The 26,485-nt window shown below is 49.3% G+C and overlaps 1 protein-coding gene across 1 annotated transcript in view; it reads right to left on the reverse strand.

Moving 5' to 3' along the window:
• The window catches only part of LOC147737743 (uncharacterized), a 123,508-nt gene that overhangs the window by 70,474 nt on the left and 26,549 nt on the right, over positions 1 to 26,485 (reverse strand). The window contains exons 3-4 of the mRNA XM_086942933.1: positions 17,132 to 17,182; positions 15,850 to 15,968 (exon numbers count right to left, since the gene is read on the reverse strand). The gene's annotated coding sequence lies outside the window, so the exon portion shown is untranslated. The remainder of the gene's footprint in view (positions 1 to 15,849; positions 15,969 to 17,131; positions 17,183 to 26,485) is intronic.

Raw genomic sequence — 26,485 nt, forward strand, 5'->3', positions numbered from 1 at the left:
GTCCTTTATGACGAAGCCTGGCAGGCGTGGCTCGCCACGCGCAGCAGGGTGTATCAGTGGGGCGACAAGTCCTGTACTATGCTTCACAGGTTGTGCCAGGTGACCTTCCAGCCCCTTGTGTTGCCGGGTCTTACGGCGGAAGACGGCTCGGTTATGACCGACCCGGACTTGCTCGCGGCCAGCTTTGCCCGCTATTACGAGATGCAATACGCCCCCCGTGATCACCTGGAGACGGGTGAGATCTCCGCCTATCTTGATGACCTGCTACCGCAGGCCGTCCCCGATGAGACCAGGACCGCTCTGGACGCCCCGCTCACAACTGAGGAACTCGGGGAGGCCCTTGGTCAACTGAATACTGGAAAGGCGCCGGGCCCGAGCGGCTACCCATGTGAATTCTATAAAAAGTTTCACCTCCAGCTGGGGCCTCACTATCGGCGCGCACTGGAGGCGGTGCGGACCCAGGGGGAACTGCCACCGGACTGGTGCCATGCCGAGATCGTGGTCTTCTTGAAGCCGGGCAGGGCGCCAGACAGGCATGACTCCTATCGGCCAATTTCTCTTTTAAACATCGAGACCAAGATTCTGGCTAAGGCCTTGGCGAACCGCCTGTTGCCCCACATTGCTGACCTGGTCCACCCCGACCAGGCTGGATTCATGCCTCGTAGGGCCACTCGGCATAATATCCGACGGGCGCAGGCGGCGGTAGATGCTATGAGTACTAGAGATGAGCAGGCGGCACTCCTACTGGCGGATATGGACAGAGCCTTTGATTCTGTGAGCTGGGCATACCTGTTTACCCTGTTAGCCCGCCTCAACCTAGGCCCGGTTTTCTTGTCGTACGTCCGCCTGCTTTACACTAACATGACAGCATCAGTCCGAGTGGCCGGGGCTACCTCTGGGCGCTTCCATATAGGTCGGGGTACTCGACAGGGCTGCCCTCTGTCCCCGTACCTATTTGCCCTTGCCATGGAGCCCCTGGCGTCGCGGGTGCGAGCGGATGCCCAGCTGCGTGGTTTTGTCTGGAATGAGGACCTGGTGGATAGGATTGCGCTGTATGCGGATGACGTCCTCTTCTTTCTCACCGACTTACGGCTCTCGGGTCCCCGGGTTCTGGAGATCATGCGTGCGTTTGGCGAGGTCTCGGGTCTTCGACTTAACCTTAATAAATCGACCCTGTGGGTGCTGGGTGGCGGAGTGGTTGCTGACCCCTGGGCTGACGGGTTGCGAGTGGCGACGAATGGCCTGAAATATCTGGGCGTTTTCCTCTCGGAGTCGCGGGTCGTGGCCTGGGCACGTGGAGTCCTGCCAGTGTGGGAACGGGTCCAGGCTGATGTCAAGACTTGGTCCAGGATGCCGCTCACTATCTTTGGGAGATCGGCCATCTTCAAGATGGTGGCGCTTCCGCGTCTCCTATACCAACTCCAGAATTTCCCATACCCCATTGGCCAGGAGTGGTTCCGTCAGGTTAACTCAGTGCTGGGCCGCTTCCTGTGGGATGGCGGTGCGGCCAGGGTGGCATTGAAGACGTGCTTTTTGTCTACGTACTGTGGTGGCCTGGCCACCTCGGACCTCCTCTCCTACTACCAGGCTTCCCAACTGCTTGTTCTTAACGAATGGTGGTACGGCGATAGGGGAGACCCGGCATACGCCCTGGAACGATCGCTCATGGGTGATCGCACGCTCCACACCATCCTATATTCGGCTCGCCTGCGCCGTGGGTTGCCTTCGGTTACCAGGGTGGTCTTTGCTGTGTGGCGACAGGCACTGCGCCGCATGGGCTGGTGGGGCAAGTTGACGGCTGAGACGCCGCTTTGGCATAATGGTCTGCTCCCGGAGCTGGCGGCCCTGACCGGCTTTGAGGGCTGGGAAGCCATAGGTGTTACACAATTGGGCCAGGTCATGTCCGGCACCACCCTCAAATCCTTTGAGGAGCTCCGCGCGGAGTTCCAAATGCCTCAGTCCCAGTTCTTCCGCTACCTCCAGCTGCGCCATGCCCTCACCCCTAGCATCGCCGGTCTCGATTCCTTGCCGTAGTTTAGCCCGGTCGAAGCTAAAGTGTTTATGGGAGATCTGGGGGACAGAAAGGTCTCCAGGATATATCAGACGCTAGTTATCCACTGCTCCTCTACCCTGCACTCTCTTCGGGCGGCGTGGGAAGTGGACGTTGGCCCTCTTGATGAGGACGATTGGAGGGAGGCGCTGGAATCCCCACGTGGAACCGCCATTGCAGTCCGGCTCCGGCTCATCCAATTTAAATACTTGCACCGCGCCTACTACACGCGTGAACGACTGTGGAAAGCTGGTTTGATTGCATCTCCGGAATGCTTGCGCTGTGGGTCGGTGCCTGGGTCCCTGATGCATACTGTGTGGACGTGTGGCCGGCTGACTGGGTTCTGGAGGGGTGTGTGGAGTTGTCTGTTCGAGGTCCTGGGCTGGGACCTTCCCCGTACCCACCGGCTAGGACTACTGCACATTATGGAGGGGGTTGGGGGTAACATATATAAACGCCACTTGTTGCTCTTGGGGCTGGTCGTGGCTAAGCGGGATCTGGCCCGGGCATGGAAAGCGGTGAGGGCCCCCCCCTGTCTGCATGGAAGGCTGGGCTGGATTATTTCATGGGTCTGGAAAGGCCGATCTTTGAAGCGAGGGGCTGCCCGCGCAAACACTACAAAATATGGAAGCGATGGGCCGACTACCGGGGTCTGTCCCTGGATCCCCCGGCGGAGCGAGAGGAGGACATTTGACCACAGTGACATTGTTGGCCTGAAGCAGCGACGCTCTGGTGGCACTACACCTGCTTATTTTACTCTATTGCTTTCTATACACGTGTGGTAGGGGGGTTGGGGGGGGGGGTGTTTGGGGCTGGGGGGGGGTGGAGTTGTGGGATAGGGTGGGCCACTGGGGGGGTTTCTATACTGAGCCTATTCTTGAGTCTGTTTCATCATTTGCTGCCTACGTGATTTACTGTATTGATATTGTCGTGGTGATCTTCGGTTTTGGAGATGCCACGTTCTCACTGCTCATTTGCTCAATAAAATTGGTTGTGAAAAAAAAAAAAGTACTCTATATTAAAATTAAAACTTACTGGGGCCAGCAAAGGAGCCCTCGCCTGCCCGGTCCTGGCCTGCATCGTCAACAGCACCCTCCTCCTCCTCCTCCTGTGTCCTCCTCTTGCCCCTGGGGGAAGCTGATGTACAACATGAAAGAAAGAAAAACAGAAAACATGGATGATATTTCTCAACCAAATCAAACATTTCAAAAGAACTAACAAAGTCACAAAATATTTTTGCGAAATAGCAAATAGGGAACTACTCCACGGGATATATTATTGACCAATCTCATGTGGTCGACTACGTCATTACTTTAGTATTGCTTGATTTGCGGACCGTCGAATTGGAAACTACCCTATGTAACTCACTAAACAAAGTACTAAAAAGGTTTGCCTAGGATTGGCAGGCAGCAGTCCGCAGCACGCGAAGTGACAGCCAAAGTCCATCGTGATTGAAGATCAGCGACAACACTAAAGTTTCCTACTACATTAACCAGTCATTAAAATACTCAAACTATTAATCCACCACCACTATTTCTTCTTATCGCCATGTGTACAAAGGAAGGACTGGACTTGAGTCTGTAGGGGCTGATTTAGAAGGCCCTTGCGGCTCTTTTGCTCCATTGTTGCGTGACTTTTGTGACGCAGCGACAGCACAAAAGAGGCGCAATGGTGCGGCGTATATTAACAACGTGACGCATATGGGAGATGCATCACGTTGTAAAGCCCTGCGCCAATAGGGGGCGTTCCGGCGCAGGAACGCATCCTAAAAGTGGCTGAGGGAAATCTACAAGATTTCAATCAGTCACTTTGAGGACAATGATGCGTGACTCAAACCCTGCGCCTGCTTGAAGCACACGTATGGCTTGACGCAGCATTGGGGAGATAGGGCACCCCAGAGCATTGATGGAGCTGCACCATCGTTGCGACGCAACTCCAGCAATGCGCCGCCTTTACGGCACAGATGCGTAACGCTTTGGTGACGTTTTGGGCCCATGGTGCGCCGCATTGTAAACACGGCGCACCATGGGTGATGGTGGCGTGACGCACAATTACTGGCGCATCCCTGCTACTTTGCAGGGATGCGCCGGTAATAAAAAATCTGAACCTTAGTGTGTAGCATTACGCAGTTCTTTCAACTACACTCATACATAATTTCACAGGCCAATGAAATGAACACAAAATCTAAAACAAATAAGCATAGTAGCAACACTACTGAGAAGAAGGAGAGCAGTGTACCTGAAATGCACAGAAGATTTTGAAATATAATTTACCTACAATGTAATGAGCAGCATTATTGCTTTTGGTAAAAAACAAAAATTTGCAATATAATAACACAGCAGGAGAAAACATAGTAGTAAAGACATAGCTACTACTACTCACCAAGCCCGGGGATCTCAAGGCCAAGGAGGTCGAGCAGATCTCGCTCACGGGTCAGGACATCCGTCCAGCAGTGGGTGGCCTGGTTGTAGGTGCGCCAGACCCGAGAGTGGTGGTAAATGGCCTGGCACACCTTCTCCCACCGCTTCCGGCGCTCCCGGGCCCCGTACCCGGCACTGATCTTGCCGCCTCCCATGATGGTCCTGGGGAGGCGGCGCTGAACATAAAAAACGAGTTGGCCCACCTCCTCCGGGGTAAAGATCTCCCGTGGCATCACTAGCTCCCCCCTCAAACGCCCGCACGGGAGCCGGACACGGGGTGCGGGACCCTTCCCCTTCTCGGGATGCTTCCCGGCTCCCTTCACCATGGTCTGGGCGGAAAGGAATAAAGAAAATAGAATAGGGAAGAGAAGAAAAAAAAAGAGTTTACAAAAGTAGTTTAAAATTAACCAAAAGTAGCAGTAAACACAAAAATATAGGGCTAGAAAAATAGAGGGATAGATAATAAGTAAAATAGATCAAAAAAAACTTCAAACAAGCAAAGGATGGCAGAGATTGACAGAGGATAAAAGACCATGCCCAGAACCATAGCAATGAATGAGAAACAAGATGGCCGCGCCCGTTCACGACCGCGCGGGTAAGTTCGCGCAAGATTTTCCTTGCGAACACGCGCGAAACTGTACTGGCAAGCCGCAGACTTTGCGAGATTACACTTCGCGCCCGGAAACGGAAATACGTCAGGCAAACAAGATGGCTGCGCCCTTGAACGACCGCGAGGGTAACTTCGCGCCTTGCGCTACGAGCGGCTCGCAAAAACGCACAAAACCTTGCCAACTAACACGCCGCAAAAAAACCAAATTGCATATTCGCACGAATTTGCGGCTTCCGAATCCGATCTTGCGCGTATTCGCGCCCCGCGAACCCCGCGAAATTGCAGAAAAACGAGTTTTTCAAAACTGAAAGCACTCGGCAGGGGCAAGAGTTCAAACTCATCATTAGTAACAATTCCCGGTAGTGCTTCCTGACTGGGGCCCCTCCAGAATTCAGTTGCTAGTTGCAACAATTGTATGACCCTGCTCTGACCCTCACAGCAGGCTCATAGAATAGCTACAAGTAGGCCACAAAGGTCCTGGGGAAAAAAATGCACTGCAACAGAAAGCAAAATTACAGATAAGGAAGCAGGTGCCAGACTGGAATTTTAAAACAGTGACACATTAATAAACTAACCCCAAATTAATTCATCTCAGTTGAAGCAGGGCAGGTGTGCTTGCTTTTCCCCCCCATAATCTACAGTAATGATGGACCAGAGGGTGGCATTGATGTAACAGAGGGTTGCAGTGGTGAAACAGAGGGTGCTGGGAACCTGTGATGATGAACCAGACGTAGAAACAACATAATTCGCGACCGTTGCGCGCCGAAATGTAAGTTCGCAACTGCGAACTGGTACGAAACCCTCGCGAACTGGCAGAAATCCTTGCGAACACAAAAAAAAATCCGCAAATTCGCGGATTTTGCGGATTGCGAGTTCGCAAATCCGCAAAATTCGCGAACGCGAGATTCGCAAAATTCGCCCATACTTATCTGTAACTACTCGGGTCCAGAGATATATCCACACTCGGGATCTTAGGTCTTCCCATTTAAATCCCCTAGCTACTCCATCCTTTAAATGCTAGAAATTGGGGGGGACTAAGATTTGCGGCCCTGGCTCCTAAATTTTGGAATTCTCTCCCTCAGGACACTAGATAGATGATATCATATCCTCAATTTTGGAAACTCTTAAAGTCTTGGCTATTTCGCCAGGCTTATGAATGATTCACTTAGAGGCAGGACTCCCTTGTCCGCAGCGCAATGAAACCTTGTGGTGTGAGCGTGCTTTATAAGTATTTTTAACATAACATAACATTTAATGTCGAACAGAAGGTAAAGCAGCCCACCACGCAGCCATCCTCAGGAAAGTAAGAGTAGCAATGTAAGGAGCTGTCATTTGAGTAGTTGCACCCTCCCGCAGCAGGCAATCGAATTATGATCAACCACCCAAAACCCACCATCATAGGTCCATAAAACAGTTATGCCTGCCAACTTATGCACTAGGACATAGACCATCGGAATAAAGGAAAGAAACAGTTAACAGTGTGCAAAATGGAAATGTTGCCCCACCAAGTCAGTGGAGCCACCGATTTGTAGTATCAATCAATCATCAATCATCGTATTTATACAGCGCACTACTTACCCAGAGGGTCTCAAGGCGCTGGGGGGGATCTGCTACTGCTCGAACAACCAGGTCTTGTGTTGCTTCCTGAAGGCGAGGTGGTCCTGGGTCAGGCGGAGGTGGGTGGGGAGGGAGTTCCATGTCTTGGCGGCGAGGTAGGAGAAGGACCGTCCCCCTGTGGTGGCTCTACGGATGCGGGGGACGGCGGCGAGGGCGTGGCTGGTCGATCGAAGCTGGCGTTTGGGAGCGTAGAAGTTGAGGCGGCTGTTGAGGTATCCTGGGCCTTGGCTGTGAAGGGCTTTGTATGCGTGGATGAGGAGACGGAAGGTGATTCTCTTGTTGACCGGGAGCCAATGCAGATCTCTCAGGTGTCTGGAGATGTGGCTGCGACGGGGGATGTCCAGGATGAGTAGTGCTGAGGCGTTTTGGATCCGCTGGAGTCTCTTTTGGAGTTTGGCGGTGGTTACGGCGTAGAGGGTGTTGCCCTAGTCCAGACGGCTGGTGACGAGGGCCTGGGTGACCGTCTTCCTGGTCTCAGTGGGGATCCACCAGAAGATCTTACGTAGCATGCGCAGGATGTTGAAGCACGACGAGGAGACAGCGTTGACTTGTCTGGTCATGGAGAGGGAGGAGTCCAGGATGAAGCCCAGGTTGCGTGCGTGGTCTGTTGGTTTAGGTGCGCTGCCTAGGGCGGGGGGCCACCAGGAGTCGTCCCAAGCGGCGGGTGAGGATCCCAGGATGAGGACTTCCGTCTTATCTGAGTTCAGTTTCAGGCGGCTGTTCTTCATCCATTCGGCTACCTCTTTCATCCCTTCGTGAAGGTTGGCTCTGGCGGTGGCGGTGTCGTTGGTAAGGGATAGGATCAGCTGGGTGTCGTCGGCGTAGGAGATGATGTTGAGGTTGTGCTGGTGTGCGATGTCTGCGAGGGGGCTCATGTAGATGTTGAAGAGGGTTGGACTGAGCGAGGAGCCTTGCGGGACGCCGCAGATGACTTCGGTAGCTTCAGATCTGAACGGGGGGAGGCGGACTCTCTGTGTCCTTCCGGCGAGGAAGGAGATGATCCACTCCAGTGCCTTCTCCTGGACTCCGACGTTGCTGAGGCGTTGTACTAGGCTACGATGGCAGACAGTGTCGAAGGCCGCGGAGAGGTCGAGGAGGATGAGGGCCGCTGTTTCTCCGTTGTCGAGCAGCGCTCGGATGTCATCGGTGACTGCGATCAGGGCGGTCTCGGTGCTGTGGTTGGCCCGGAAGCCAGACTGCTAGTACACAACAACACAGGGCCCATGTACTTCTCACAGTTCGCTCATCAACGTCAGACGTGGGAGTTGGCCCTTTGCGGCACTTCTGTAGGGATCTTGTATGTTCCATCTCCATGTTCCATTGCCTGCCTCCCCAATGCGTAGCCTCGCTGGGTAAAGGATGGCATATGGTATCTGTTCTTTGAGTAGCACCTTCTTGACATTCTGAAACTCCTTCCGGGCCGCCTGCACCTGTGCCGTGAAATCTGGATAGAACGATAGGGTATTGTTTTGGTACGTGATTGTTTCCTTCTGGCGAGTGATCCGTAAGACAGTGTCCCGGTCTCTAAAATTGAGTAATCGAGCGATTATGGGGCACGGTGTAGCACCTGGAGGAGGGTGCGCCGCCAAGGAGCGATGAGTCTGCTCCACCGCAAACATAGGTGACAAGTCATCCGCGCCGCATATCTCCCGCAGCATCGCCTCCATGTAATCTTCAAGGCAGCCCACATTTGTTGATTCCAGAAGACCCAAAACTCAAATATTATTGCACCTCGATCTCGCATCAATGTCCTCATTCTCCACTTGTACGACAGCGAGAATTTTCATGATATCTGTAGCCTTCGCCGCTACCTGTTGCGAGCCCATCCTCTGCGTCTGATATTCTCTATTCCGCTTCCCCAGTGTGTTCCGCATGTTTGTTGAGTTTGGCCGAAAAGTGATCCATTCTCCAATTGATGGCCTCGATCTTACCGTCATTAGATTGAAGACTGGCCTGAATGGCAGCTAGCGATTTTTCCAGTGTTGAGGGTCCCTGGGAGGGCGATTCCAGCTCTGAGTCAGAGGCCGCGTTTTGAGTAGGTTTGCCCCCTTACGCAACTCACAGGTGAGGCGTGGTTGATTCTTCTCTGGCTTTTCCATTATGGCCTCACCCTTCAACAGTCGGCAATATGCAGACCACAAGTACTGCCCCTCGTTGTATTTAAACTATTCACTCTTAGAGGCCGGTCAGAGGGAGTAGTGATGCCACCCAGTTGGTCCCAACTACTAACTGCTCCACAATCAGTCCACAACATCAGGGAATGTTCAGCAGGAGACTGTGAGTGAGACACTTGAACGCTGCGCACCATACAAACAGGTCAGAAGGGTGTAAGGAATCCAACAGTCAAAGGTGCCTCGCAGCCCAGTACGGTGCGCTCGCCCGCAGTGCAAAGCCACAACAACAATCCAGCTGTCTGAAGCAAGGTCCGTTATTCAAAACCGCGAGGAGAACCGCAAAAGGGGACCCGCTCCCAGGGGGCCAGCGCAGTCTCACCATATCCGCGTCCAAGTCCCAGCACCGCTAGCCACTCCGCATCCCCCAAGAGGTCCGGATCATGAAGGCGCCACCTCTCGCTACACCGAATTCGGTCTCCGAGGGCACCAACTGGGCAAAGGTGAACGTGTGCAGCGTTGCTTGTATATACCACCAGGGAGAGATGTAGATGTGGGCGGGGGGCTAATCTTCTGAGGGCCTCAGCAACGAACGGCCGCTCTGACACCACCGCCCCTCACGAGGCCTAGGCGCGGCCTAGTCCGCCAGCCGCAAGCGTGTCTCCAGAGCCCAGCACGGCCGGCCGAACCCCGGTACGGCACAAACTAGTGTCCGCAGCCCCCCGACAGGTCACTTATCTGTGGTCACGGCACAGCTGCAGTCTACAGATACTCCGTTATGTCCCAAATCAATCTCCGCCTTCCCAGATAGCTGCCACAGGTAGTAAGGGGCCACAGCGCACTGAGCCAGGAGAGTCATGCCGCCATTACACCTGTGCAGACGGCTCACCCCTCTCACGGCCTAACGCTCCTCCGGGCATTCGCGCGATCGAAAACCACCTCAGCCCATCAGTCGCTACATCAGCTACAAAGCTCCAGTGGCAAAAGCCATGGATGGCGTGGTGAAGGCAGGATAAGTGAAGGATATTTATCGGCGGCCGGCAGAGCAACACTATAGTGCGCCCATCTTGCCGATCGCCAGGCAACGCCCCCCTCCCTGGGGATTAGCCTTCTACTGATGAAAGCCAGTAGCTGATCTTGACTTTGGGCATGTTTTTGGGATAGCACTGCTTCTATACCATGTTCAGAGGCATCGGTCTGCACAATGAATTACTTAACATAATCTGCAGATTTTAGAACAGCTGCAGAGCACATTGCTACCTTCAGCGTGTCAAGAGCCTTTAGACAGCTCACAGTCCAGTTCACTATTTGTGGCATTCGTTTGGAAGTCAGTTCTTTGAGGGGTGCCACAATGGTGCCATAATCCCTCACAAACCTCCTATAGTACCAGGGAAGCCAAGGAAGGCCCTCACTTGAGTCTGGGTAGTTGGAGCCACCCAGTCCAGAATGGTCTAGATCTTGGGATATAAGGGTTGAACCTGGACTCCACTCACAAGGTGACCCAAGTATGCAACCTTTCCCTGCCCTATCTGGCACTTGCATGCCTTGATAATGAGGCCGGCACTTCTCAGAGCCCCCGGTACTTTCCTAGGATGGATCAGGTGATCCTTCCAGGTGGAGCTAAAGACAGCAATATTGTGTAGAAATGCTGCACTCAAGGATTCCAATCCAGCAAGGGCTTAGTTCACCAACCTTTGAAAAGGGAATTACAGTGAACTAAAAATACCCATTTGAGATTGAAAATGCAGATATTTCTTTTGCTCCTGGAGTCAGACCTATCAGCCAGTACTCTGATGTGAGATCAAACATACTCAGATACTTGGCTGCTCCCAACCTGTCAATAAGTTCATCTGCCCATGGAGTTTGGTATGCATCGCTTTTGGTCACAGCATTCACGCCCCAATAGTCCACACAAAACCTCATTTCTTTCTTACCATCCTGGTTATGAGGCTTGGGGATTAAGACAACTGGGCAGGTCCAGGGGCTCTCAGAAGGCTTTAGAACTCCCAATTCCAGCATCATGCTTTCTTCAGCTTTGATGCTCTCTTTCACATGTTCAGTCTGCCTGTATGTTTTATTCTCGACAGGTAGTCTTTCTTCAGCGTCTACATCATGGATACACCAGCCAGTCTGGCGAGAGGTCAAAAAGAAGAGCTCAGGAAAGTGATTTAGGACTTGTCTGCAATCAGTCTCCTGATGAGCAGGTAGGGTGTCTGACAAGACTACACCTTCCACTGACCCACCTTTTGGATTGTTGGACAGGTCAGGGACAGTTTCACTCTTTGCTTCCTGATCCTCATCTGGAACCATGAGCATGGTCACATCTGCCATGTCATAGTAAGGTGTAAGGCGGTGGGCATGGACGACCCTCTCGGGACTCCTGTCAGAACCAGGGTCTACCAGGTAGGTGACCGCCCCTTTTCTTTCTAGGGTAGGGTAGGGTCCACTCCACTTACCGTGCAGAGCCCAAGGAACCACAGGCCCCAAAACCCACACCATCTGCCCGGCTGGAACTCAACCATAGCACCCTTTTGGCATCACCAGCTAGGCTTTCCTCAATGTTTTGGTTGCTTTTTCCACGTACTCATACATACTGGAGCAAACGCCAAGCACATAGTCCACTATATCTTGCAATGGTCAACAAGAGGTTTCTCCAAACCCTCCTTCACAAGGCACAGTGGTCCCGACAGGAAATCCCAAACAGAAGCTAAAATAAGGAGGACCCCACTCCTTTCTGTGGCCCTTCCCAATAGGCAAAAAGCAGGCATGGCAGTAAGACATCCCTTCTTATTTTGAGTTTTTCAGGAAGTCCACCGATCATGCCCTTCATGGTCTTGTTAAATCTTTCAACAAGGCCATTACACATAGCTTTGGCCACACTGACCAGGACGTATGCAGCGGGGGATTGGAGGTCCCACATTTCGACCCCTAATATTATGCCGTTCAATTGCAACATGCAGCTCGATCGCTCAACACAGTCCCTAGTTGGGAAATGCGGCTCTCGGCAGGAATGGTGGATGCTGGTTGTCTTCCAGAGCTGTTAATGGAGGAATCAGGTACACCGAGAGATACTCCATATATTGTGCGACAGACGGCCAGAGTATGGCAATGGTTTGCCACCGCACCATTCCATAGGGAGCTCCCAATCTGGATATAAAAATCAGGCAGATGGCACTCAGTATGTCCTTCCAGGCATGGAGTGAGGGGGATGTGAGCAATAGGGTGAATTATACCCAGTTGAGACTTATCCCCTTTAAACATGACCGCAAAGAGTTTGGTCTAAGCCAGGGGCAATTTTTACAGCATGCGGGCTTGGCAGACACAAACAGGCACACCTGGCCATGCTATCCGACAGCTCCGCCGGAAACTCAAACCCTTGAGATACTGCTAACGTATGGAGCGTGTAGACACCTAAGTATGCATCTTTACAGAACAATGCAATCAGATACAGTAGGCACTACACACGGGCCTTACATTCCAATGGAAGATCAAGACTGGCAGCGGGCCTGTGAACTAATACGCATGGTTTCTAGTAATGCCCATTTTCGACTGATACATTATAATTTTCTGCAAAGAACCTACTTAACGCCACAACACCTTCATCGAATGGTCGGGTCTTGCCTGATTTCTTACATTAACCATGTTCCTGCAATGAAATACACTCCTTCAGGCAACTAGCTGTTGAAGAAATGGTTCATGCCACATAATTAAGTATTGAGCTGACACCCAAATACTGTTTATTAGGCCTATTTAGATGCCAGAAGGGCGCAAGATAACCTATACATTTGGTCAGTCGCCTATGGAACTGGCATGACGTAGAATTGCAATCACATGGCTGCCCCAGATTGCCCCAACGATTGCGCTCTGGCATAGAGATGGGCCTCTTCTTCTATGGTAGATGCTTCTATCTCGTCTTGTTCAGATTCTTCCCCGAAGATATCCAGAGTGTGTTGAATGCTTTGACGCTGCCTCTCTCGTCATCGAGCCTGATGATCGGGTAGAGTCGTCTTGGACTAAAACGACTTACAAGCTATGCAGGCTTCCTCCTTTTGCTCCGGAGAGAGGCATAGGTTACAAACTTGATGTACGTCGCTGCGAGGGTACTTGGCGTGGCACCCAGGACAGAAATAGAATGGAGTCCATTCCATTTGCAGATGGCTGGCCCAAAGCAGCAAAGCCCGACGGTTGCCCACGAGGTTTTCTATCGAAAATGGAGAGTTTGTCGATCTATTTGAAACGCAGAGAATAGGGAAACGGGTACTGAAACAATACAGTTGAGGGTAGAGTGGACTGCGGGGAACCCAAAGAGCGGTTTCGGAGCCCAGCAATACACATCCGAACCCGTTTGGGGTAAAAAACAATCTATCAATGGAGTCGATGCCCATGCGCACTATCACCGAAAGGTGGAGTCACCTTACCTCGTGACTGGAAAGACTTCTTCAAAGAAAAACAACTTGCAAACATCCAGACCCAACACAAGATGGGCAGGAGTATGTAAAGCATGTGCATCTACAGCACACAAGCCTCGAACAGAGGATTAATGGCCCCAAATCCCTGCCGTGGTATCTTGTCATGTTGTGGCTGAGTGTGCCATGTGATGTGGCAGGCTATAGTGCTTGGTGTGATTTGGTCATTTTCATTTTTGACAAGGTGGAGTGCTGAACGGTTAGGCAAATTTAGATTTTCTTTGTTTTTGGGATCGTGTGAAATAAGTGCGGTACCTACCGTATGCTGTAAATAAATTACATTGCTAATATACAATAAGGATGTGGGGGAGAGTGTTATTAGGGCAGAAGCCTTGCTGATTATATGCAGAATAACAGGTCTGGGAGGTCACTACTGACTAGGGCAGGTTAGCAGCTGCACAGGCCTTGGGCATTGATCCTATTGAGGATAATATGTGGCGGGCCACTGGTGACTGGAGCGGGCTAGCAACAACGCTAGCCTCTGGTATTCATGACAAGCAGGGTAACAATACATGTCAATATTGACTGGAACTGGTTGGCAGTAGAGTTGACCTCTGGTTTTGAATATTTGCAGGATTTAAGGTACAGGGGTCACTACTGACTGGATTTACCTAGCAGGATAATAGGTCTGAGAGAGCCAATACTGACTGAAGCTGGTTAGTATGATCACTAGTCCCAAGGTGCTACTAATGACTCAAGTTGGCTAGAATGATAACAGGTCCCAGGGGCCAGTACTAACAGGAGCTGGCTAGTAGGCTTACATACAGCTCCAAGGGGCCACTACTGACTGGAGCTGGCTAAAAGAATAACAGGCCCAAGGGTGGTGGGGTGCGAGTGGCACCAGTGACCGGAGTTGGCTAGAAGCATTGACGACCTTTGGTATTGATTAAATACAGGATTCCAGGTCACAGGAGACACCGCTGACTACAGCTGGATAGCAGCAGTGGTGGCCTCTAGGAAGAAGGAATTGAGAAAGCATAACTGGATATACTGGTTTCTTTAATACCGATAATTGGTTACACATGAATGCCATAACGGGCATTGATATATTGCATTACCAAATTACAATATTCTTATATTAATTTGATGTGACTGTTCGCCTTAATATGCCTGCAAAGTTACATGATTCTATTAGGGCCCAGAACCCTTTTTTTAGTGATGTCAATCAGCACACTTTCCTGCATCTTGTAGTAAATTGAACATTGACAAACAGAAGTGTTATTTCCAGAAACAGTGAATTCTGCAGCTTGTCTGTGTATCTTTTATCTGTACCTCACGGACTCCTCACATTCCTCTCGAGAGAAGATCCTGCCTCCCACTCATTAGTGTTGTTTCAGTAACTGTTTCTATCACGTGTTCATGTTCCATTGACTTTTATTAGGAGAAAAGCGTATAAAAATACATTGTGTAGTATTAGCATTACATACTCCAACTTGCTTTAGGGTGGATGCTCTCGTCCATTGCAAAGACAATTGTCACTTGTTAGTTTGCTTGGCCTTTTGCTATTTTTACATTTAATGTGTGATAGATTTGTTGGCCTCCCGATGTGTTGTGGTTTTATATCACAAGAGATGACGAGGAAAATGACAGTCCAGTATACACATTCTTCATATAAATCAACTCACAGTATACTGTTCTGGAGGTTCAGTCCCACAGACATTATCTCTAACTAACGCAGGCACCCTAGGAAGCATGTGCTTTTCAAAACAGTTGCCCTCTGATGCGGCGTACTCGCTATTGGACAAGTCAATATGCCCTGAATTTTAGGGTGGTTACCGTATCTAGTGCACTCTGTTAGACAGCGCTCACCTGTGGTAGTAAGATGGTACTAGGCATCTTATCACCTATGCACGGTGCAGGGCTTTGAGTTACAGAGCTCCTCATGCTGTGGAGAAGATTAGGTCACATTTACCCATTTTCCCATATTTGGTCCTGATGAAATGCCAACAGATTGCTCCATGACTACACAATGCATGAAAAAAGTTGACCTGAAGTATAGACCCCAGCTTACCAGCAGGTCCATAGGTGATCGACACTTTCACACAGTGATAGGGGCCATTAGTTCCTCAATTTCTCTGCCACTGTTTTTAATCTCAACATGGACCAGGAAGATCACATTAACTATATTGCAGCAACTGGCCGATAGTTGATCTTATATTCAGACTTTCACCAATCTCACATCTTATGACACAACATCCTCTGTCCTACTATGCTCATCCAACGTACTTATTAAAAGATCTCCGACAGAGTGCCCTCTAGTGGTGCCCGCCAGGCATTGTAGTACCAGCCTGGTGACGAGTATAGCCCAATGATAAAGCATGTCACCTTTAGGTGAGTGAACGCAACTTGTCTTAAAAGCACATGCTTCCTATGGTGTCTGCGTTCAGTTACAGATAATGTCGCTGGGACTGAACCTCTGGAACAGTATACTGTGATTTGACCGTTTTATTTTAACAAATGTACATAGCAGATATTGCCCCTTCCTTGTTTCACAAAAATGATCGGATACCTGCCTCGGAGCGCACTTCTTACAGACGAGTATGGGGTTATCATGTTGCTGCTACAAGCTCCTTACCTGTGCAAGTTATCGGGAACGATGCAGGGGCAGACCCAAACCAGTCACATGTGGAGATCAATGACAAATACTGAAGAATTAGCAGAGCTTCCAAGCTGGTGACCATTACTTAATTGACCCTGAAAATAAAAGACACGTTTTTAGTATTCTGGTGACTCATGACCATAAAAAACAAAGGTTATAAATTCAATATTGTGTCAAATACTTAAAACATTGAACTGGATGGCTGAATCGGATGTTGTCCCAGGTCATGTCTGACACCTTCCACCGCTATTGATTGTGGGACTTGTAGTTTTGTTTTTCTCATTAAAAGGATGGGCTCTAAAGTCCCAGTGTTCTAAGCGATGTTGGCCAAAATCAGAGGCCTGACGGAGGATGAAGCATGACATGGCTCTGCTTAGCAATGAGATGAATGACAGTTCCCCAGCCCTTCCATTCTTTGACCTACAGAGGCTCGTTGGCCATTCATAATTTTTTTGAAACGACAAAGAAACTTATCTTGCAACTTGTGTCAACTGAAGAGATAAAACTCCGGGGCGTGTTTCATCAACTACTGACAAACATGAACAATCAAGAACATGAGTTTCTGGAAAACTATCAAGCACCCAATCAGAATCAGCCGCCCTTCACACCCAGGAATTCTTGAGGCTTTGGAGAGGGTGAACTGCACGTGGTATAAGAGGACCACTACATCGACTCAAAGCTCACTTCTCAGGGATGTACTGAACTGCCAGGTTCATGGAACACTTAGCCAGCTCTTCGCCTCCTCCTCCTCCTCAAACTGTTGACCAGCTATCAGGGCAAATGAGCCTGCAGCAAAGCATCGCTGGCTTGGTTCCACACCGGACCAGGCAAGGTGGTCAACTCAATACTCCTCCAAGTCAGCAAGCACTCTGGTCGAGCCAGTCCTAACCCCACATGAATGTTCCCCATCACAACTATTTTAATGGTACTAAGTTATGTTTCTGCCAAATGATTGAGTCAAAAATTGAAAGGTTTTACTATGAAGTGCTGAAAGACAAATCATGAAGTACACAGGAGCATTATTTCTTTACAGCAGCAAATCATGTATGTATGTAGTTTCCAGGATAAGCAAATGATGGTAATGAAATGTAAACAGCAGCATTAAGGTCACACACCACAACATCATTCCCTTTAAACCGAAGATAACAGCCTACAATAAAAAACTAACCAAAAAGCAACAAAACTAGAAAATGCATTTCCAAATGCTGCAAAAGAGAAACAGTTAATACAAATGAACAATATTAAACTTTGTTGGTACCTTAGTAATATGCTTACTTCTTGGCTTCACTCCATCTGCAGCAATAACGCTCTGAAAGGAGAAAATACTGCTTTGAGTCTTAGAGTCTTCAGTGTTACTGGTCTCAGTCACGAAGACTGCGGTGTCGGAAGATAACTTTCTCTTATTTGGCTTTATTGTTCCACCAATCACGCCATCGCTTTTAGCAGACACGCTACTGTCAGCAGCAGCATCATAACTTCAGGCAGACACGCTACTGTCAGCAGCATCATAACTTCAGGCAGATCAGCCAAGCGGATATCACCACTCACATTGGGTGAACAGACTAGTCTCTGCTACATACATCCACTCTGTTCTCAAATTTGCTTGGGGCTGTCAAAATGCAAATAGCTGCAATATATTCCTCACACTTTCCTGACTACCCTATTTTAAAAGGGTGTGACATTCAAGCGTGATCCTTGGTTCATCTGCAAGCTGAATATTTTTAGAGGTTCTATTGCCACACAATACTAGTCCCATATTCCAGTTTGTCCACAGGGTGTTTCAACCCTGGTAGGTTATCAACTGCCTGTTTTGCAGATAATTTCAGATAGTTTCTGTAAGAAACTGAATTATTATTTGTGGTAGATGAGGAACAATCACAACCGTTGTCAGAGTGAACTTTCAAAGCCATTCAATTAACCTAGGATCAACCCCCTGGTACCTAAACACCGAACAGGCAGGCTTAACTTAATGTAATATGTAAAATATTTATAAAGAAACCAAAAAAGTAAAAGTCAAAATGACACTAAAATGACAAAATCCAATAGGGGAATAAGATATGAACTGTAACGCTGTAAGAATCACATGGTGCCAATGGATGAGAGGCCCGGGCATGGATTAGTCTCTCTGGAGCTGACTGCTAAGTCAGAGGAAACCGGAGGCAATGGCCTGCAAGCACATAGTGCAGGAATTAGCTGCAGTGGTCCAAGAAGACATCTAGTGCTCCAGGCTCAGATAGGGCTGCTGGCCTACAGGGGGATTCACGGCAGGTTCGGGCGCAAAGTGCTTAGAGTATTGAGAACAAGCAGCAGATGCCCAGCAGGGCAATAGCAGACGGTCGAAGGCAGCAAGGCCCGGACGAGACTGAAAGGGACTGAAAGGGAGTGACAACTATGGCCCTCACCATCATGCAACAGTGTGAGGACAACCCGATGACAGACACCCACAGGGGCTGGGACCCCCACGACAAGGCAGGCCGATCTGGTGATGTGGTAAGAGATATAGGAGCCATGTCCTCAGCGAGAAGCAAGAAGGATCAGAATCTAAAAAAGATGCTAACCAAGCTCCCGACGACCGGCAGCAGAGAAGGGAGGCACAAATCAGCCAATGACACAAATCAGCCAAGATGCAGACACCTCTGAAGCCCCAGTTACCCACGCCTTTTTAGAGTCGCTATTCGGTGCATTACGAGGCGACTTGCAGACGCTGAAAAGGGAAATAGCGGGGAGATGAAGGAGATAACCAATGGAGGCCACATGTTCCTAAATGGCATAAACATCCCGCCTTATGATAAGGCGGGACGTCGATGCCATTGGAGACCGCGTTGCCTCCATCGAGGATCAGGAGCAAGCCCGGGAAGAGGAGGTGGAGCATCTACAGCAAGAGATACTCCGGCTCAGGGCTCAACATAGCAATCTCCAGGCACACACAGAAGCCCTGGAGAATCGGTCTTGGCAAAACAACATCAGCGTTAAGGGAGTTCCCCCTAAAGAAGAAGGTCCATACTTCACACAATACCTGCAGGGTCTCTTCAGGAGCATACTGGGCGCCCCCACCGGATATTTTGGCTTGCATTCCAGACTTTCAACTAAAAGAGTGTATACTACGTGCTGCCAGGGACAAGCAACGACTAAGATATCAGGCCCACTACATACCTTTGTACCAGGACCTGGCTCTAATACCTCTTCAAAAGTGTTGGGTGTTCCGAGTGGCAAACACACGTCTTCGAAATCAGGGAATACCGCATTCTTTGGGTCACCATTTCCGGCTGATTTTCATATGGAAGGGCAAACTCCTCCAGCTCAGATCCATGCAGGACACATGCCAGGTGCTGGGCATTGAGAATCCAATTCATACACAAAACCTGATCCTGATATCTATAAGCTTTATATTCCTTTTCATCATCTGTTGTTTCGTGTGTGTGGGTTCACTTACTCCTATCACTCACTATGCCTCTTATAACAGACTGTGCTTATCTCTATGATGTCCTCGTAACAACCGTGTGTCTTCCCGGTGTGTCTGCCCTACTCACTCTCAGGCACTAATGTGTGTCCACCAACAAGAGTAAAGTAAAAAGTGTGGGCGGGAGGAAGGAACCTCACGGGAGCAACCACCAGGGAACTGCTGACTGGTACTCGTCAGTATGTTCCACTTCTCATCATCGGCTCCTTCCCACCAAAAAGAAATAGAATTTCAAAAGAGGAAAAATACCAATGGGAAAAATAATAAACAACTCAAAAGTGTAAAAAGTAAATTGATGCTAGTATAGCGCACTACTCACCCGCAAGGGTCTCAAGGCGCTTGTATGAATACCGCTGTGGAACCCATCCTGGCTTTCCCTGTGAGGTGTCCACTCCTGGGCACCCCCAAGGTGGAGGCCAGGCATCCTTAGAGTTGTGGGTGCCGTTGTGGAGATTAAGCAAGCTATTACCCAGAGTTGCAGAGTGGATTGGAATAGGCACTGAGGTGAGAATTATCAGGTCCGTGGAATTTTTGAGCCCAAGACCCGCCGAGGCAGGGAATTGAACCCTGGTCCCGGGCTAGACTTCTGCATCAGGGTCTGCCGCTCTAACCATTGAGGCTTGCTCTCCCCACCTCTGCGAACGGGAACGGGAGCCCGATGAGAGATGGTGTACAGCACTATTGACGGTAAGAAGGAGGGACGACTGGGCAAACATAGGAGACACAGCTCCTCTCCATAGATTGGCATAGAATGAGGTCACGACTCTTTCCCCAGCAGTTCTTTTCTTCTACCCTGGATAAGAAGGCCGATGGCTATTTTAGTAGCCAAACGTTTTAAGGGGACAGTGGGGGTAAAGGTGGCTGGAATCAAAGAGGTTGATGGGAGCAGGGCCATCGATAGTGTAGGGGTTGATATGAGTATTTTAGATGCTGAAATTGTGTGGTAAACCGCCAGAGTTACTGCTCCTGCAATCACCCTTCACCCGATATACAATCAATCCAGGGGCTGCGTCAATTGCCTATAGATAGAAACGGCTCCTCCACCCCCTCACCCACCTATACCAATAACCATTTCAAATACCAACCCCACCAGGGATGTTGCTAATAGGTTAAACAGGCCCAGGGGCTCGAATCAGAACAGGTTGTCTAGTGCCTTGTGCATTAATGTTCCTGCCGCCCCAAGTATCAATGGCTAATCAGGATGTCCTGAGTCTGCCGCCCGCTGCTTGCCCTTGTGTGTTGGTACTGTCAGGAGTACTACTTTAACCCCTTCCATGCTCATGACGAGCTCAGCTAATCATGCAGTACACTGCTTGTGTGCTCATGACGAGCTGAGCTCGTAATGATCCATGGAATTTAACAATTTCCAGCACAGGAGGGGAATTGCTGTAGAAGTCAAGGTGTTAAAGAGGGATAAGCATGAGTCATGGGACCAGCTACGCAATAAATGTGCAGACTGGCTATCAAGGCATAGAAGCGTCCATGTATCCGAAATAAAGGTTATTTTTATGGCACGCAGGGTTGGGTGAGTCAGTGCATCTACAAAAAATATAGAAGGGGACAGTATTCTAATGAACTTTCGCAGACCTTCTTTGGTGAGACACCTACTAAGGGCTTGCTAATTCATTACACCTAATAGTACTAACATATGCGCACTACCCTTTGGTTATTTCTACAAACCAAGTCATGCTCCTTTCACCAACAATCCCTCTTGAATTACTACCTCTAATAGGTTCGAGGCCTTGTCTGGATTAGAGACCCAAGACTGACTATCAACTTTTGGGGAAAATACTGATCCTGCTATTAGGTTACCTCATGCTCTGCCAGTAACTGAGTGTACTATTCCCACAACCCACTTATCCCCACTATGCAAACGAAGGCCTCAGCAAGTTCAGACCTCCGTATCTTAAGCTGGAATGTTGCAAGGTTGTACTCTAAACTTCACCAGCCAGATTGGGTACAACTTATTAAAGACCAAGATATCCTTTTATTTCAAGAAACATGGACCACACAAGAATTGCATATTGAGGGGTTTGAAAGCCATAATATCCTAGCAACAACCCCCAAGCAGGGTCGACCATTTGGGGGTTTATCAATCTGGGTCAACATTAAGACAGGGGGGTGCATAAAAACTGTACATATAGACAACAATAATATTTTAGGCATATTATTTAATAGGGGAATTTCCTTTTGGATAATTCATTTTTATAACAATGATTTTCATTCTGTTCCAAATATGCATTTTATAAATTTGTTTAATTTTATTGCATCTATTGGAAAATCCAAAGACTCCATTAAGTCAGTAGGAATCAGTCTTGGGGCGATTTTATTGCTAAGCTAACTTACTCATGGTCAAGCGAATATTCACATAGCAGCAGACAAACATGCAATAGGGGTAGAGAGCTAATGGACCATTTGAACACCCATAACTTAATTAATGTTATGGAAATTGATGCAACTACAAAAGATAATGCACCCCCTGAACCGACATTCAGAGGGACAATCTGTTCATTTGAAATTGATAATGTTTTTTTATCTCCCCCGCTTTAGAAGCAAGCTTGCTTAAAGCCGAAATTATGGCCACAATCTTTGGGGACCATAACCCAATACAAGTAACGTTACGGATGTCTCTAGTTCCAACGCCTCAGACAGAATGTGGTGCTGGAGATCTATCACCATCGACAGATAACCGCAGACTGGTATGGCGAGGCATTAATTATGCAGACCGATTCAGTTCTATGGTTAGTGGAAACATGAATCTTATTAACATCTGTTTAGAGGCCCTGTTGCACACCCAGTGGCTATCAGCGCCTTTACCGAACTCAGTGGAGCCATTAAATCCTTGCTGTCTAAACCCATTTGTACAGTACTGCGCGAGCCTAGATGGTTCAATCAGCAGTGCACAATTGCCAAAAGGAAGCTCCGCAAGGCCCTATCTCAAAGCCCTAGGTGTAATGATTTGGTCAAGTCCTTAAGGTTGACATATAAGTAGGCTATTGCTAATAGGAAGGAACAGTTATTAGGTGAGCACTGGGATGCGCTCAATGGGACAACCGTTCACTCCCATCAGATGCAACATAATGAGCGCTACCTGGGAAAGTCACTTTTCCACTATTTACCAAGAGCCTGCTTTTTAATCCGACCCTTTTATTAATAGGGTGCCCCTGGAGTCTCATTATCAATAAACATACGTCAGAGTGCGGGCAATAAAACACCACGCCCTGATGGGTTGGCCATCGATCTTATTAAACATAAACCAGATTTCTGGGACCCACTGTTGTTAAATATTTTTAATATTCTAATCAGTGCCAAAGTGCCTAAGATATGGTCTACTAGCACGATCGTTCCCATTTTTAAAAAGGGCGATTGCACACAACCTTGTTGCTGTAGACCGATCTCCCTCATAGATAACACCCTTAAAATTTTAGGCAGCGTTTTATACACAAAAATTTTAACCTGGATAGAGGACAATCAGATTTTACAAAAATGCCAACTAGGTTTCAGGGGTAAAGTTTGCACAAACGAGCAAAGTCTTAATCTTAATTTGATGATAGGGAAGTACACTATTGCACAGCACTCGCCACTTTACTTCGCTTTTATGGACCTGTCCTCAGCTTTCGATTTTGTCAATAGGTCCCGTCTATGGTCCATCCTTTTAGAATATGGACTGGATGAGGCCCTTGTTCATTTTTTGGCCTATCTCCATACGGACCTGAAAGCGCGCGTCAGGATTGGTGGTGGGGAGAAGTTTCCAATTACATCAGTGTAGATAGAGGGGTCAGAGACTTATAAGGTCCCAAAGGCGAGACCTACTGGCTATGCCAATGCTTCTTTACCTGATGGGCATTGGCTGACCGCCACCTGGTTGCTGAGGGCTTAGTGAGGTTGAGACATATTAGGGGGAGTTTTAGCCACATCAGATGATGCTGTGCACGCCCAAGCCAAGGTAGCAATGAGGCGTAGTCGGCAGTGCTGACTGTGAGTGTTTTCTTTCACTTTCAATTGACGGGGCTGCCCCCCTTTAGTCTGGTGAAAGCCAAAAACGGAATTCAAGTCGAACTTTTCATCACACAGACTTTTCAGGCGAAAAAAATGGCAATGTTTGCTGAGGCCCTTCAAAATAGTTACCCAGCTCCAAAAATGAGGGTCAATGAACATTCATTGCAAAGACAGTTTTGATGAGATGCACACCTTTTTTGTTGTTCGCTTCTAGCTTTCTCCATATTCATTCATTTTTAACCTTTGTTCGGCGTTCAAGCTTGCTCCTCGCTCCGCCCAACTGCACTGCAATTGTGAAACCAAACTGAAGAGGAGCCAATTATGCCCCCGCCAAGTCCAATAAATCCATATTTACTCAATTTTTATCAATCTTTTTATCCTTTGTTTTCTTCGACTTTTTTTTAATCATTTCATTTCTTTGTCAAAGTCTTTTCACAACAACACAGGAGAAACGTGTTTCCACAGGTCACAATTTATTCAAGAACACCCAATGCATTTCGGGATTACCCTTCGTAAGGGGTTTATCTGGGGTAAAATATATACACAACTATCAATAAAATCCAACTTCTAAGTTTCTGTACATAAGCATCAAGCCAAGTGTAAAGCGTCATTTATCAGTGCTATCTACTACAACAGTCAAACAGTGTGCAACATTTCACTGCTCATTTTTCAAACTCCACAGCTCGGTCACAATACCCTCCTCAATTTAATACATCAGGTGGCTCCCTTTTTGATGTGGAAACTAAACCGTTAATATAATTTACATGTTAGTGGATTGGCAATCGCATCCTTTGTGGAAACTTTAAAGTACATCAAGACCCCCAATTTCCCCGAGCGTTCCATCTAATCTCTGTTCTAGTTTAAGCAATCGAAGAATTAAACCCCATACCCCACTTACCGTGACTAGTGTTTGTAGGCTATTTAAAAGCATCGTTATAATCCGCTTTACGCGTTTTATCAGAAGTTTCCCGTACCATCTCACGGTCTATCTGCGGTTACCCCCGTACTCCTTTACAATCAGTGTCATGATCAGGGGTGTCCATAGATAGAGGGCTTACAGATTCGTATTGGTAAAGAGCCAGGTCTTCAAGGCCTTACGGAATGAGTTTCCAGAATCGAAATTGAAAGCGGAAGGGAGTTCAACAAATTGTCTGCAGCAAGCGAAAAGGACCTCCCCCATCTAGATTTTCTGAATCTAGGTACAGTCACCGAATTACTTTAAACTCAATTCTTCGACCCAAAGGAAGCAAAGGAAGGCTCTTGATGGTAGCCGCAACAGAGTGGAATTTAGGAGGGCCCATCACCAGCCTGGCAGCAGCATTCTGCACAAGTTGGAGCCGGTGTAGGAGACCCTTATTGATCCCTACATAAAGGGCATTGCAGTAATCCAATCTGGACAACACAAGGGCTATCACTGCCTGTTTCCACGCGGAAGGGGGAGAGAAATTGACATATCTTTCTGAGGGTTCTTATCATTTCGAAGCAGGTGGAGACTTCTATTTATTTGGGGGCCCAAGGAGAGGCAGGTATCAACCATGATGCCTAGATTTTTGGCACTGAAGTCAGGGCGAGGGCAGAATCCAAGCGTATCTGGCCTCCAGGCCTTGGACCAAATTTCCTGATTGTCTCCGAAAAGTAAAATCTGAGTTTTATCCCCATTGAGTCTTAGATAGTTGTCTGCCATCCATGCAGCTTCCTCCTGCATGCAGCTTTAAAAATTTGCTGCTGGGAGGGGGCGTGGCTTAGCGGGCGAAGATGGCGGTCGCAGCCTTGTAGAGCTCCCGCCGGCCCGGACATAATCTGCTCATTTATCCTGGCCCCCGAGCCTGCAGTTGGTACCTTGTGAGTGGCATCGGTTCGGGAGAGTGTCCTGCCTTCTCCGGTGTCTTGATCCCGCGATTCCATCTCTTCTGGGACCCTGAGGCGACGGCGACGACGTGCGGCCTAGTGACTGACTGTGAACCGGGGACCTCGATTTTCAGGACGCCGGGTGGCGGTTGCAGGCACGCTGCTGGAGGTGGCATCGGCGGCGCGGATTTCGGCCCGGCCTTACAGCTCCAGTTGCCCACAGATCGCAGAGGTGCCCTGTATTCCTGTGCTGTGCCTTGGGAGGACACTTGCAGGCGACACAACGTGGTGGAGGCCTGCCCTGCCCTTGTGAAGCCGGGGCCTCGAGTTTCGCGACGCCGGGACTACCCTGGCCTGGAAGCAACCCCTGTCACTCTTTCCTTTGAGGACACCAGTGCCGACGTCCCAACCCGGGGCCTGAGGCCTCCTGCGCCCATTGCTGCGGATTTGCTCCCGAGGGTCTACTGAGAATCGTCGCGGGTGGTGTCCGCCCCGCCCAAGGAGAGGACCCGCTGAGCCTGAGAGCGGCCATGACCAGGGCTGGTGGAGGAGGCCCGCCTAAGCATGGCCCCATTGATAAATTTACGGGGCCCAGTGGTGGCTCCGGGCAACTGGCGGCGGCGGCGGGTCGGGGCCAGACAATGCAACATTCTTTGCTGCCATCACCCAATCCTGGGACATGCTCGATGCTAAAATCGGGGCAGTGGGAGCGGACGTTACACTGCTGCGCCAAGACCTCCGCAATGCGGTGGAGCGGATCACTGAGACCGAATCTCGAATCTCGGTGACCGAAACGGACATTGGCGCACTGAAGAAAAGAATGGCGGAGGTGGAGTGTATCCAAAAGACTCTCGCTGCCCGAGTGGAGGATGCCGAAGGGCGCGCACGGAGGAACAACCTCCGCTTTATTGGTTTTCCGGAGCGGTGTGAGAAGGATGGCATGGAACAGTTTCTGACCCGATGGCTGGAGAGCTGGCTCCCCGAAGGGGCACTATCCGCTTGCTTCGTGATCGAGCGAGCCCACAGGGCCTTGACTCAGCGGCCGCCGGAGGGTGAGCGTCCTCGGCCTGTTATTGCTCGGCTTTTGAACTACCACGACCGCGATGTCATACTGCGAGAGGCAAGGAACAAGGGTTCGCTCACTTATGAAAACCACAACATTATGATCTTCCCGGATTATACGAAAATGGTGCAGCAGCAAAGACAGTCTTTTGTGGCCGCCAAAGCTAAGTTGCGGGGCCTGAAGCTCCAGTACTCTCTTCTATACCCGGCCCGCCTGCGGGTGGTGTACCAGTCCCGGACGCA

The sequence above is a fragment of the Lissotriton vulgaris genome, chromosome 1_1 (assembly GCF_964263255.1).
Source record: "Lissotriton vulgaris chromosome 1_1, aLisVul1.2, whole genome shotgun sequence".
Lineage (NCBI taxonomy): Eukaryota > Metazoa > Chordata > Amphibia > Caudata > Salamandridae > Lissotriton > Lissotriton vulgaris.